The 14,155-nt window shown below is 38.5% G+C and overlaps 1 protein-coding gene and 1 long non-coding RNA gene across 12 annotated transcripts in view; one reads left to right on the plus strand and one right to left on the minus strand.

Moving 5' to 3' along the window:
* The window catches only part of ZNF438 (zinc finger protein 438), a 199,985-nt gene that overhangs the window by 80,479 nt on the left and 105,351 nt on the right, over positions 1–14,155 (plus strand). For 10 of the 11 annotated variants that reach the window (XM_033209951.1, XM_033209953.1, XM_033209952.1 and 7 more), the window contains one exon: positions 8,677–8,753. The gene's annotated coding sequence lies outside the window, so the exon portion shown is untranslated. The remainder of the gene's footprint in view (positions 1–8,676; positions 8,754–14,155) is intronic. The other variant, XM_033209959.1, reaches the window with a different exon arrangement.
* LOC117082859 lies at positions 1,123–7,267 on the minus strand. The gene is made up of 3 exons (XR_004436804.1): positions 7,184–7,267; positions 3,659–3,773; positions 1,123–1,207 (listed from the first exon to the last, which is right to left on the minus strand). It is a non-coding gene; the product is annotated as an uncharacterized LOC117082859 (long non-coding RNA).

Consider the following 14,155-nt stretch of genomic DNA (forward strand, 5'->3'; position numbering starts at 1 on the left):
GGATTGCATTGGGGAGTTATACATGATATAAACGTCATGCACATGTACCCTAGAACTTAAAGTATAATAATAAAAAAAAAAAAGATAAAAAAAAAAAAAAAAAAACAGAACTGCCATATGATCTAACAGTTTCACTATACTGGGTATATATCCAAAATAAGTGAAATCAGTATGTTGTTGAAGAGATATCTGCCCACCTGTGTTTATTGCAGCACTAGTTGCAATAGCCAAGATATGGAATCAACCTAAGTGTTTATTAGTATATGAATGGATAAATAAAATATGTCATATATACAAAATGGAATACTATTCAGCCATAGAAAACAATGAAATTCTGTCATTTGCAGCAAACATGGATGAACCCAGAGGTCATTAATATTAAGTGAAATAAGTCAGGCATCTCATTTATATGTGGAATCTAAAAAAGTTTATCTCATAGAAGTAGAAAGTAGGATAGTGGTTACCACTGGCTGGGGAAGAGATAGGAGAGATGAAGAGAGGTTGGTCAACAGGTGCAAACCTACAGTCACATAGGAAGAATAAGTTCTGGTGTTCTATGGCACAGTAGGGTGACTGTAGTTAATAATAACATATTTCAGAATACAAGACAGGCTTTGAATGTTCTCATCAAAATATGACAAGTATCAAAATACCACACTGTATTCCATAAATATATACAATTATTATGTGCCAAAAATAAAACTTTAAAAAGATACCAGTTTGGTCACACACATATTTATGTAAACATAGTTTTTCATTTCACTAACTATTCCCTCTTTTATATTTCATCACTTATCTCACACTGGTATTTTTTATGTTGTGTTTGAAAATCACTGCTATAGAGTACCATAAAGGGTCTTAATTTTGTATTTGTAATCCGACTCTTGCTTCAATCATGAGAAAGTGACTAAATAACTGTGTTAAATGAACTGAAGGAGAGCCTGAGCATGAATCCTTTGGCTTGATTATCTATGTACAATAGTTTAGTAAGACGAAAATGGTTGGTTATAATTGCAGTGATTTAGTTGGAGTATATTGTGTTTGGAAAATTGTTTGTTTTATAATATTGCAGAGAAAATTGGCCTCAGAAATAATTTTACTGTATAATGAACTTTGCAAATTGCTTCTGCAAAATCACTAGGTTCAGGCTTCTGCTTTCAGTTAGGCTGTAGAAGGTGGTAGTGGGACATTGTGGCTTCTGGAACAACTAAAAGAAAAAACAAATTACAAAAATCAACGTTGTAATAACATGTTACTACCTAATAAAATGCCCCAATATTCAGTGGTGTGAAACAAGTCTCATTTAGCTCATGGTTCTATGGGTTGAAAAATCAGGCAGGTGCCAGCTTGGTGATTTTTGGTTGCGTGTCTCGTTGACTGAGATCATTGGGTGGTATTCTGCTCGTGGATGGAATGCTCTGGAGGATTCAAGGTACATATATACTGGGTGCCTGGGCAGAGGTGGAAGCCTAAGTCTACATGACCTTTCTAGCATAGTAGTCTCAGCATAGTTAGACTTCTAATTATTGTGGCTTGGGGCTTCTAGAGAGAATTTTCCTGGAGATAGAAAGTGGACGCTGCCAGTGTCTTAAAGCCTAAAACTGAAAAATGGTACCATATCACTTCCACTATATTCTGTTGGTTAAAGGAGTCACAGAGTCCTCTCAGTTTTAGTGAGAGAAGTCATAGGCATGACCTTTCAGTGGAAGAAGTATCAAAACATTTGTGGCCATCTTTAATCTGCCACAGTCCACTATCTGGTCACAAGTGATTCAGTCTCTTCCTATGTTCCCTATATACTCACCCACTTCCAAGAATCCCAAAATTCCTTTCCAACTCTTCTTTACCCTGAGTCTTAAACTTCAAGAACTTGTCATTTGCAACAAGTATACTGTTCATGAATCTCCTCAGGTGTAGCTGAAGAGACAGCTACCCAACAATATAATGAGGAAGCAGTCATAGAATAGCTGCAGTAAACATTTCCATTCACAAATAGGGAAACAGGAGACATATAGCTTCACTGGTCCATAGAAATTCTGATATCCTGATGTTAGTTCTTTTATTAGGCTATTCTTGCCTCCTGATGATGATTCTCCCTGGCTCCAGGTTTTGCTCTCTCAATTTAGAGTCATCCTTTTTCTGTAAGAAATGGTCATTTTTTGCAACTGAGTAGCCTTTTCAGCCTTTCTGCCTGGAGAAATTTGAGAGTCCAAAAGCCTGTTTTCATTTTGCACTATCTCTGTGCCTTTCAGCGCAAGCTGATGTAATGTTTTTTCAAACTTTATGGGTTTCCTGTGTATCAAATTGTAGCCCACTCCATTAATCAGAGGCCCACCCACATTTATTTTAGAGAGGCATTTTTTTTCTTTCATACTGAGTCAAGGTATTTTGAAACAACACCCATAATATTCCTATGAACTTTTCTGTCTATTTAAGAGTCCAAAGTGCACATCATCAAGATTCTTGGAGGCCTTTTGCCTTAGAACAGAATCTAAGTGTCATACTCTTAAGATTCTTAGAACTGAACTAGATTCTTAGAACCAAACTAGATACAATTTTAGTTTTTCTGTCTCAATGAGGTATTTTACAGCCATGCTGTAGAGATTTTTATCCTGAAATCATGTTTTACTGGTAGTAGGCCTCAAGCCTTACTAGTAATTCTGTAACTCTGAAGCTTTTTCTTACTTTTCTTTCTAGAGATAATGGGAATGAGAAACTGTTTAGTTTTGAAAAGATCAAGTCCTGGTTCTTTAAAAATTTTCCTCCAAATTCTACTTGAAAATGAAACAATTCTTTCATCAGTTTGTGTATGCGTAACTTATAGGTAGCTAAAAGAGACTACCACTTTCAACCTTTTGCCTAGAAATCTTCTTAGCCAAGTGTATCACTTTATGGGGGTATATTTTTTCTTTTTCTTTTTTCTTTCTTTCTTTTTTTATTTTTTTGAGACAAAGTCTCACATTGTTGCTTGGGCTGGAGTGCAGTGGTGCCATCTTGGCTCACTGCAACCTCCGCCTCCCGGGTTCAAGCGATTCTCCTGCCTCAGCCTTCTGAGTAGCTGGGATTACAGGTGCCTGCCACCACGCCCAGCTAATTTTTTGTATTTTCAGTAGAGAAGGGTTTACACCATGTTGGCCAGGCTGGTCTCAAACTCTTGACCTTGTGATCCGCCCACCTCGGCCTTCCAAAGTGCTGGGATTACAGGTGCCTGCCGCCACACCCAGCTAATTTTTTGTATTTTCAGTAGAGAAGGGTTTACACCATGTTGGCCAGGCTGGTCTCAAACTCCTGACCTTGTGATCCGCCCACCTCGGCCTTCCAAAGTGCTGGGATTACAGGTGTGAGCCACCACACCCAGCTTATTTTGTCTTTTCTATTTCATGTGAGGGACAGTGTTACAAACTTCCCACTGCATAAGAAGAGTTATTCCTCTATCCTCCATAAGGTTTTCATTAATGTTGTTCAAACCTTCACTAACAGTCTTCTTAAGTCACTTCCAGCTTCTGCTCACCTCTGGTTCCAAAACAATGCCACATATTTTAAGATTTTATTACAGAATTCCACTTCCCTTTACTAGATTCTGTTATGGTTCTCTAATTCTATGTAAGAAATTACCTAAACACATCCCCTTAAGACAACAGCCATTTTATTATTGTACCTCACAATTTGTGGGCCAGAGAAAAGGGCAGGCTCAGCTGGTGGTTATTCTGCTTCATGTAGCATCACCTGAGATCACTTGGTGGCCTTCAACTCAAGAATGAGCTCAGTGGGGTCTGGAGGATTGAAGACAGCTGTAATCACATTTCTGGCACTTTGGCAAAGATAACCCAAAACCTAGTTTTATCTGGGACTGTCAACCTGAGGACCTGCATATAGCTTTTCTAGTGTAACAGTCCTACAGTAGTTAGACTATCATGACAGTAGCACAAAAGACTGAAAGGAGGAAATAGATAAATTTTATTATGAAGTTTTTATATTTTGTATGTAAAGTGGTATAATATTTGAAGTTATGTTGTGGCAGGTTAAATGTGCATATTTTAAACACGAGAGCAATCACTAAAACTACAAAGATACAAGTATATTTATAATAGGCCAGTAGTGGAGATAAAATGGAAAACTAAAAAATATTCTATTTCAAATATGGCAGAAAAAAAGGGAAAAGGGAACAAGAACAGATTGGGACAAATAGAAAATAACAAGATAATTCATTCAAATCCAACTATATAAATAATTACATTAAGTTTAAATGATCTAAATATTCTAAAGACAGCAATCATCAGGCTGGATAAAGTAGTGAGACCTAACTATACTGTCTACAAAATATTCCCTTCAAATACATACAAAGCGGTTAAAAGTAAAATAATCGAAAGAGATACCATGCAGATACTAATTATTAAGAAAACTGGAGGGAGATATATTAATAGCCAATAAAATAAACTTCAAAACATAAGATAATACTAGCAGTATTGAGAAATATTTCATAATGATGTAAGAAGCAGTTAATTAAAAAGACATTATTTTACATGTCTGTAAGCCTAATAATAACAGAGCCTTAAAATACTTGAAGCAAAAATGGACAGAACAGAAAAGAGAAATAGATAAATCTATTACAGTTAGTTATCTCAACACTTCTCTTTCTCACTTTTCTCTCAATTGATACAACAAGTAGGCAGAATGTCAGTAAAAAAAAAAAAAAGTCTGGAAGAGTACTAGGCGTAAAGTAGAAAAAATCAACATAACCAAAAGTTGTTTCTTTGAAAAGATTAACAAAACTGATAAACACCTACTGAGAAAAAGAAATGACAGTTCAAAGTAACAATATAATAATAAACAGGAAACATTAATAAAGATCCAGGAAGTATATAAGGGATAAGAAAATATTATGAACAATTTTATGTCAATACATTTTACAGTTTAATGAAATAAACAGATTCCTTGAAACAACTGTTTCTCAACTGCACTAACGTTCTTGTTCCATCTTCTCTTGAATTTGTTCCATTATTTAGCACTTTCCCTTGAAAAATACAACATAAAAATGACTCAAAAGAAGTAAAAAATCTCTGGGAGGCCGAGGTGGGCAGATCACGAGGTCAGGAGATTGAGACCATCCTGGCTTACACGGTGAAACCTCGTCTCTACTAAAAATACAAAAAACTAGCCGGGCATGGTGGCGGGCGCCTGTAGTCCCAGCTACTTGGGAGGCTGAGGCAGGAGAATGACGTGAACCCAGGAGGTGGAGCTTGCAGTGAGCCAAGATCACACCACTGCACTCCAACCTGGGCGACAGAAGTAAAAAATCTGAATACTGCTATATCTGTTAGAGGTATCGACTCCTTAATTAGAAATCTCCCCACCTCTAGTGGCATTCATCAACTAAATTGGGTCTCAGTATTAAGTCCTTGAGAGTGTCTAGAAATTTAAAACCACTGTAGCTGACGAGTTCTCCTCTCAACCCACCCATATAGTTTTCTTCATACTTTCCATTTATTTTATTTTATTTTTTTTTTTTGAGACGGAGTCTCGCTCTCGCCCGGGCTGGAGTGCAGTGGCCGGATCTCAGCTCACTGCAAGCTCTGCCTCCCGGGTTTACGCCATTCTCCTGCCTCAGCCTCTGGAGTAGCTGGGACTACAGGCGCCCGCCACCTGCCCAGCTAGTTTTTTGTATTTTTCAGTAGAGACGGGGTTTCGCCGTGTTAGCCAGGATGGTCTCGATCTCCTGACCTCGTGATCCACCCGTCTCGGCCTCCCAAAGTGCTGGGATTACAGGCTTGAGCCACCGCACCCGGCCGATACTTTCCATTTATTTACTTTACATCCCTGTTGTTGGAGTTTGAAGGGACCAATTAATTACATCACTTTTTTATTCTTACTTTTGAACTCTTTAAGAAGTAGACTTAAGATGAGAATGAAAATGTCAGTTTTGTTTATGGAGAAACTAGGTAAAAGAATACACCTAGCTTTGCATCTTGTCTTCCTACCCCTTCAAATTGGATTGACTTAACTTTCCCTGTAGTGTTTACTATGTAGATGACTGGACAATGTATTTGCATTTGGGCAAGCAAGTTCTGAGAGTCAGAGACTGATGACACATGTGGCCAGTCTTTTGCCCTTTCTCACCAAACAGATGTGTCAGAAAGAGGGAGAAAGGTTGGTGTTTTGTCACCTATAACTTAGGTGACATCCTGCTCTTATTATGGTTCATTTTTCCAAGCAGTCATGCCTTCCCAGTTCGGATGGAACCCACAGTTAGTCCACTGCTGACTTACTTTCAGTTCCTTATCTTGTTTGGACCTTATGCTCTATTGTGAACAAGTTATTATAACTTTGATCTTTTCTCATACCTGTTTTCCCTTCTCTTCCCTAGAAATTTAAACCTGGCATTCAAAGGCTGTAATTTTTTTATTTTTTTTATTTTTTAAACCATCTCAAGAAAAAGCATGGCATTTAAAAAATTCTAGGTTTAAAGGAGGCTTGATTTGTACCTTTGCTTACCAATATCAATTCAAGGCTCGGCATGCCACCTTTGTTCATTAGTTCCTTTTCTTGTAACTCTTTCACTACCATCTCCCTTTTCTAATTCCTGTTACTGGTTGACTTCCAGGACAGTGCTCCAAATTCTTCAGTGGTGTCACCACCAGGCTTGAAAGTAATGTCAACCCACACCATGTGACTATAATCTGTTTCTCCAAATTCATACTTTTGAGTTTCTGATACTCAGAACTCATAGTGTTTTAACTGTCTCAGTTATGCCAGCCAGAATTGTTCCAATATGTTAAATACTGAAAGCCCCTCTTTTCTGTTTTCTTATCCTCTGGCAATTTTTTTCTTTTGAACTCTTAAGTTCAAATATTTTTTTCTGTTCATATACTTTCTCTCCATCTTTTTTTCTCCATTCTCTCCTCCTCTCTTTCCCTCTTTCCCTCTGTCTCAATAGATGGTCTTGCGATTGGGTCTGAACTCCCTCAACTTTACTCCCTTACACACAAAATGTTTATATTCATCACCATTCCTTTCCTCTATTTCTAACCGTGGAGAAACAACTGTTTCTCCTCTTTAACGTGATTAACTGCACTAAAGCTCTTGTTCCCATCTTCTCTTGAATTTGTTCCATTATTTAGCAATCTCCCTTATATTTCTTCCTGTTACTAGCATTAAAAATGAAAAAAAAAAACAAAAAACCCACCAACGACGAAAACCTTGTTAAAGATTCAGCTTCACTTTCAAAGTATGCCAGACTTCTTAGAAGACTAAAATTTATTGATTAATTCCACTTTTTCTCCTTTAAAAAAATTTTCCAATTATTGGAAGTCTTTGTTTACTTCTCTTGCCTTTCTGAAACGTATTCCGAAGGTCCCTAGTGACTGGTAAGTTCTTCTCAGTTCTTTTGCCCTGAAAAGACAGGACTGGGCACGTTCTTCTTTTGCTCTTCTTTCGTGACTTCATTGGTAGATATCCTTGTTTTGTGGAAGGCCCCTTCTGAAATAAATAAACCTTTTAGGAGATGTGCAAACTGTTCTATTGACTTAGTGCAGTAAATAAGACTACACGGATGATTCTGAAATGATACCTCCTTAGAGAAAATTTGTATAAGATTTTTATTATAGGTTGGAGCTCCGAAATTCTAGGACAGGATATCAGAAATGAAGCAAGTCATTGGATTGGTTGATTTCTTAAGTTCATGGTTGATGTAAACAATGCATGGTTCTGATCAGAAAGAAAGGTCTATTGTGGCCTAAGAATCCTACGTTTGTAACCGTATAACTGAATGTTGGTGATGGTTTCAGGTCTCAGTCTTGCATAATTGTTTAGGTGGTTATTCTTCTCATTTTCAAGTATATCTTCAGAAAATTTTAAACTTTTTACTTTTTTTGCAGTTACTCTGATTTCTTCTCATCTTGACTACTGTAGTAACAAAATGGATCTTACTGTTTTTTGAATTTTCTCATGGTAACTTACACTTGAAAACCAGAGCCATCTTTTACAATACAAATTTGAATGTGTTTTCTACCAAACACCGTTGATGTCTCTTTATATATAAAATAAAGCCCCATGTACTGACTCTAGCATGCAGCCTCTTAAAATATAATCTCAGCCCCAAATCCCAGTCCTTATAGATCTCCCTGCCCATTTCCCTCTTTCTGTTTGTATTCAGTACATAAGTCAGAGCCTTCCCCCATTTTCCCTATAGTAATTAACGTGCTCCAAAATCCCACAGTGCCTTGTGTCACTTGTAGCACTTACTACATCTACCTCAATGTAGAGTTTTTCATGTTTGCCTCTTATGGCGGTTTGTATTTCTTAAGAACAAGAACTGTCTCTTATTCAACTTCATGGCTCCCTGTTCCCTATGATACTGAGTAGGGCACAAATGCCAGCTAAATTTTAAATAATTCAGTTTAAATCAGGGTTAAATATCTAATAATATGTTTTCTAAAATTTTTAGGAGGTTGACGTAAAAATAAGTGAAGACAATATATCTCCTGTTTTAGAAATCTTTGAGCACAGCTTGAGATTTTTATTTTAGATTCTCAAATTATATATGGTATCAGAACTGTAAATTTTATAGAGCTTCATATAACTCTTTTATGGTCTTTCAGGTGCAGTCATCTGATTGGCTCCTATAAGGTACCTAGAAATTCTTTTTAATTTTGTTATTTCCACTACATTTGTTTTCAGATAGAAATGAATGCCATTTCCCATCCAGTACTGAAGTGTTAAAGTTAGAAGACATTTGCTAAGTCAGATCACTTCAGGTAAGTCTGCTCACATCTAGCTTGGTACCAGTTTAAGGTTCATTTAAAATGCAGAGAATTAAGTTCACTAACTTGGACATCTCAACTCTCAAATTTCTCAGCATATCTTCTAGTCACCTGGTATGTTGAATCACTGGTCTTGGGAAATAGTGGGAAAATGATTTCTTATTAAATTTCACATGCTTATAAAAATAAAATGTTCTGGCCGGGCATGGTGACTCACGCTTGTAATCCCAGCACTGTGGGAGGCCGAGGTGGGTGGATCACCTGAGGTCAGGAGTTCGAGACTGGCCTGACCAACAAGGTGAAACCCCATCCCTACTAAAACTACAAAAATTAGCTGGGCATGGTGGCAGACACCTGTAGTCCCAGCTACTCTGGAGGCTGAAACAGGAGAATTGTTTCAGCCCTAGAGGCCGAGGTTGCAGTGAGCTGAGATCATACCACTGTATTCCAGCCTGGGTGGGCAACAGAGTGAGACTCCATGTCAAAAAAATAAAATAAAATAAATTGTTCAGTTTTAAACTCATGATGTTATTTGTCTAAATGAGACTAACACATTAAAATCATCCTTGAATTTGTATCAAGTCTAGTTGAAAAGTCCTAAGTGCCAAACAATGCTTTTGTGTTGTAGCTAATGTATATATATATATATATGTAGATATATATTTAGTTTTTTAAGTCTTTATGCAGCTTTTCTAAATTATTTATATGTTCTTATTTAGAGAGGTACTTTGTTAATTAACTAGCACTTGAACCTTAAATGTTTATTAACTGTGTAAAAAAATCTTTGAAAGGTCTTCTTAATCACCCTCAACTCTTACAGTGATCTCCTAATAATCTTTCTGTATTCGTTCTTTCTTCCCCTGTCCTGTGTTCATTGTTAGATAAACCTGCATATAGAACCACTTTCAGTAATTTTTAAATGCTTTAATGGCTTCCAACTCCTCCTTGGATGGAATCTGTGTTCCTTTGCCTGGCATTCAAAGCCCCCCACCAAGGTCCTGAAAACATACCCCACTTGAGCCAACTGGGCTTTTCCTGTACTCTGAAGTCTCCTTGTTTTTCGTGCATCTGTCTTGACTTGGACTGGCTGTCCTGCCTGTGATGTCCCCTGCTGCCCTGACACTGTTTCCTCTGCACATTGAAACCCTGTGCAAGCCTCTCTATGACATGGTCCCTGATTACTCCAGCTAGAAGCACTAGTTCTTTCTCTCTCTGCCAGTGTCATCTAATGTTTTGTTTGTGTCACTGTTGTGGCATATTTTACCGTGCAGCTTTATTGTTTGTGTTTATGTTTGTCTTATTTCCCACCATACATTGTAAGGACTATAAAATCAAAGATCTTGTTTGATTTTTGTCTCCTACAGCTTTCACCGTAGCCTTTAATAATGCTTAGTAAATATTTGTGTAATAAGAGTGTGCTTGGCTTTTTCTTTCGTCATTTCCTTTGTCTTTCATCCATCTAAATGCATATGTTCCATATTCTTGGCAACCATTCTTGTTCTGCATTCCTAGTTGCCATCTTACCTAGGAAAATACCCTAGTGCAGTTAACAAGATACAGTCAGTTCCTGACCCAAGAAATACACTGTATTCCAAAAGTTCATGTCTGGTTCTGTTGTTTGGAATGCAGAATGGGTTTTTCCACAAAAACAATGTTATAAATAGTGATTAGGTTCTCAGCCAGCCCTCCCAAGACTGTTTAACTCATAAGTACCAGCACTCCTTTCACTATGGGCAGCCACAGTGTACAATGCTGTTTTGTGGAGATATTGTAGCTCTGGATATGGAAATATATCTCCCATGATCTAGGAACAGGACAGAAAGTTTCTGGGCAGGTTGAACAGTAGGAGAGTCTGAGCTGGGGCTCTGACAGTGTTCGATACTCTACCATCAGAAGGTTCTTGGTTTTCAGTATTTACAGGAGAGACTTTTACCTGTAGATTGCTGTTACTCTCAGGTCACCTAAATTGAGGGCAAAGGGACACTTGCTCTTCTGATCTTTCCCACAGTTGATTAGGATGGTAAATGAGGTTTTGTCTATCCTTTCACATGAGTGGGTTGTTTGTAAGTCAGGTATTGACAGATCAGGGACTATTTTACTACTTCCTCCTTTTGGATGTGATACAAACTTACGGGAATTGAATATATAAACATAGAAAATACTTCTATCAATAGCAAAAAACACATTTACAGGTATCACCCCTGTATTTGACATCACATCAGTTTTTGTGGATAAGTGATTCTCATTTACATAAGCATAATAATGCTTCTGGTAAGAAAAACGTCAGTATGTACATAAACAACCCTCAAGGTTGATGGTTGAGGTTGTCAGGCTGTAAGAAAAAACACTTTATAAATTTCAGATAATTTAATTTATTCAGTCATAAGTATTGAGCACATGAGTGTCTATGCTTAATACTGTGGTCAATGCTAGGGGCTAGGAAGTGGGAACAAAAGATGTTATATAAAGTTTGCCTTCAGGCTGGCGCAGTGGCTCATGCCTCTAATCCCAGCACTTTGGGAGGCCGAGGTGAGCAGATCACGAGGTCAGGAGATCGAGACCATCCTGGCTAACACGGTGAAGCCCCGTCTCTACTAAAATTACAAAAAATTAGCCTGGCATGGTGGCAGGCGCCTGGAGTCCCAGCTACTCAGGAGGCTGAGGCATGAGAATCGCTTGAACCTGGGAGGCGGAGGTTGCACTGAGCCAAGATCGCACCGCTGCACTCCAGCCTGGCAACAGAGTGAGACTCCATCTCAAAAAAATAAATAAATAAAGTTTGCCTTCCCTGGGAAGTCTGAAATATAGGGAGCATAATATTAAACATTCACATTGAAAACAATATGTGATTAATTGACATAAAATGCTTCATAAACATAAAAAATGCCTTTTGGATTCTCAGAATGGAAATATTATATCCCCATGGTTATAAGGATAGTGGTGGGATTTCACTTAGTTTTAGAAGAATGGTACTAAAGCTAGGCCGGGCATGGTGGTTCATGCCTGTAATCCCAGCACTTTGGGAGGCCGAGGCGGGCGGATCACCTGAGGTCAGGAGTTTGAGACCAGCCTGACCAATATGATGAAACCCCATCTCTACTAAAAATACAAAAATTAGCCAGGCATGGTGGCATGCTTCTGTAATCCCAGCTACTCAGGAGGCTGAGACAGGAGAATCACTTGAATCCAGGAGGCAGAGGTTGCAGTGAGCCGAGATTGCACCATTGCACTCCAGCCTGGGCAACAAGAGTGAAACTCCATCTCAAAAAAAAAGAAACAGCTAGAGAGGAAATGATATTCCAGGTTGGATTAACAGCATGAATAGAGGACTGGCAACACAAGCAAACAAAGCATTACTGAGTGGAGCAGAAGGGTTAATTCATGTTGGCTGAAACAATGGGAGGGTGGTGGGGAATTAGACCACTGGTTCAATCCTGGCAGTAGGTAAGAGTCATCCATAGATATTTTTAAAGATATTAAGTCCCTAGATCTTAGCCCAGAACTAGTAAATAGAGTTTCAGGGTGTGGGACATAAGCCTGTTTATTTTTTAAAGCTCCCTTCATGGTTCTGATATTCATCCAGGGTTGAAAATCCTTGAATTAAAAGAATGGGCCAAACTTAGAAATACCATGAATGCCCTCCTGAGGAGTTGAGCCTCTGTCCCTCAAGCAGTGGAAAGACTGTAGAGGTTTCTGAGACGGGTGACAGGATCAGATTGGTGTTTGCCAAGATAAATGATTTGTCAGCTACATGTGAATGGAAGAGAAGTAAGAAACAGCTTGAATTAGAGCAGTGGTAGTGGTAATAAAGAGAAGAGCCACTTTTTTAAGTGTAGTTAGATGTGTGGGAGCTGGTGATGTCAGCCTTGACCTCAGCATGATCTGTTTTATAAACTGATTATACAACTTCACCCTCATTAATTTGATCTCTTTACTTATTCGGCCTGGCAACTTAAATAGTAATTTCAGCCAGTTTGCATTTAATGGAAGAAGACCATTGTCTACTCATGTACCCGTCTAACTCATAATAGTAAGTGAAGTTATGTGTATGAGGAATATGACCTTTAACATAATCATTATAAAGCATTTAATAACCTCCCACATATGCAGTAACACAACCCCAGTCCTGCATGATTGTGCCAAGAGCCAGAATCACATGTATAAAGTAGTTATTAGCACACAGTTCCCTGGCATTAAGTTGAAATTTGAAGAAATGTTCTAAATCATGTTATGTATTTTAATATTTTTAGCATTAAATTTGATAATTGCATAATTTTCTGATGTTAGACCCAAGCATGCCTCCGGACTGCAGCACCATTTCTTAGTCTGAGTTTATGCTTCTCTTCGGCAAGGAGTGCAGCTCCTCACCCCACATTTGGGCCCATCCCCTGCTGGTGTCAATCCATGAGCACCCCTGCTCTAGCCTCATCCAAAGGGATAACTGGGCCAGCAGAGAGGAGTTGTAAAGGAGTCAGAATTTCTCTTGTGGCACAGACACACAAAGGATGTTGGTGGCTCTTTTGCATCTGGCCCAAGAGGAACATGATAGCTGCTAAGGTACACACACTGAGGAGTCCCAAGTCTCACCACAGGTCAGAAACATTTCATATACCTTTGATGTGTTTAAATTTTTTTTATGTTTGGAGGCAATGAACCACATTAATTCGAGAGCAGAGAATAAGTTCAAAGCATAAAGTTTTGACGTGACCTGCCTCCTTTAAAAAAAAGCTCAACATCATAACTTTTAAAAACAATGACTTTCTTGCCAATTCTTTAATAGTACACATATGACAACAGTTTCTACCATGGTCTTTGTCCATGACAATGCGTTTATTGCTGTTTTATCAGTATCTCCACATCCTATGAGTTACATTTCCTTTTTTTTTTTTGAGATGAAATCTTACTCTTGTCCCCCAGGCTGGGGTGCGATGGCGTGATCTCGGCTAACTGCAACTTCTGCCTCCTGTGTTCAAGTGATTCTCCTGCCTCAGCCTCTCGAGTAGCTGGGATTACAGGCGACTGCCACCACGCCCAGCTAATTTTTGTATTTTTAGTAGAGACGGGGTTTCACCATGTTGGCCAGGCTGTTCTTGAACTCCTGACCTCAGGTGATCCACCTGCCTTGGCCTCCCAAATTTCTGGGATTACAGGCGTGAGCCACCACGCCCGGCCAAGTTGCATTTCTAATAGCCATTTAGATTTCTGCTAGTCACCCAATTGTTTAACCATAGAGTGGGTGGTTTACTTAGATTTGAGGGATTCTGGAGTAGAGAGGGAGGAGAAAGGGGGTAATATTTATCAAGTACCCACTCTGTGCCATGTTCTTTACATGTGTTTTTCCACTTTAACTCCATTTTACAAATGAGCAAATGGGGCTTTAGAGATTTAAAAAAATT

The sequence above is a fragment of the Trachypithecus francoisi genome, unplaced genomic scaffold, assembly GCF_009764315.1.
Source record: "Trachypithecus francoisi isolate TF-2019V2 unplaced genomic scaffold, Tfra_2.0 Lachesis_group9, whole genome shotgun sequence".
Lineage (NCBI taxonomy): Eukaryota > Metazoa > Chordata > Mammalia > Primates > Cercopithecidae > Trachypithecus > Trachypithecus francoisi.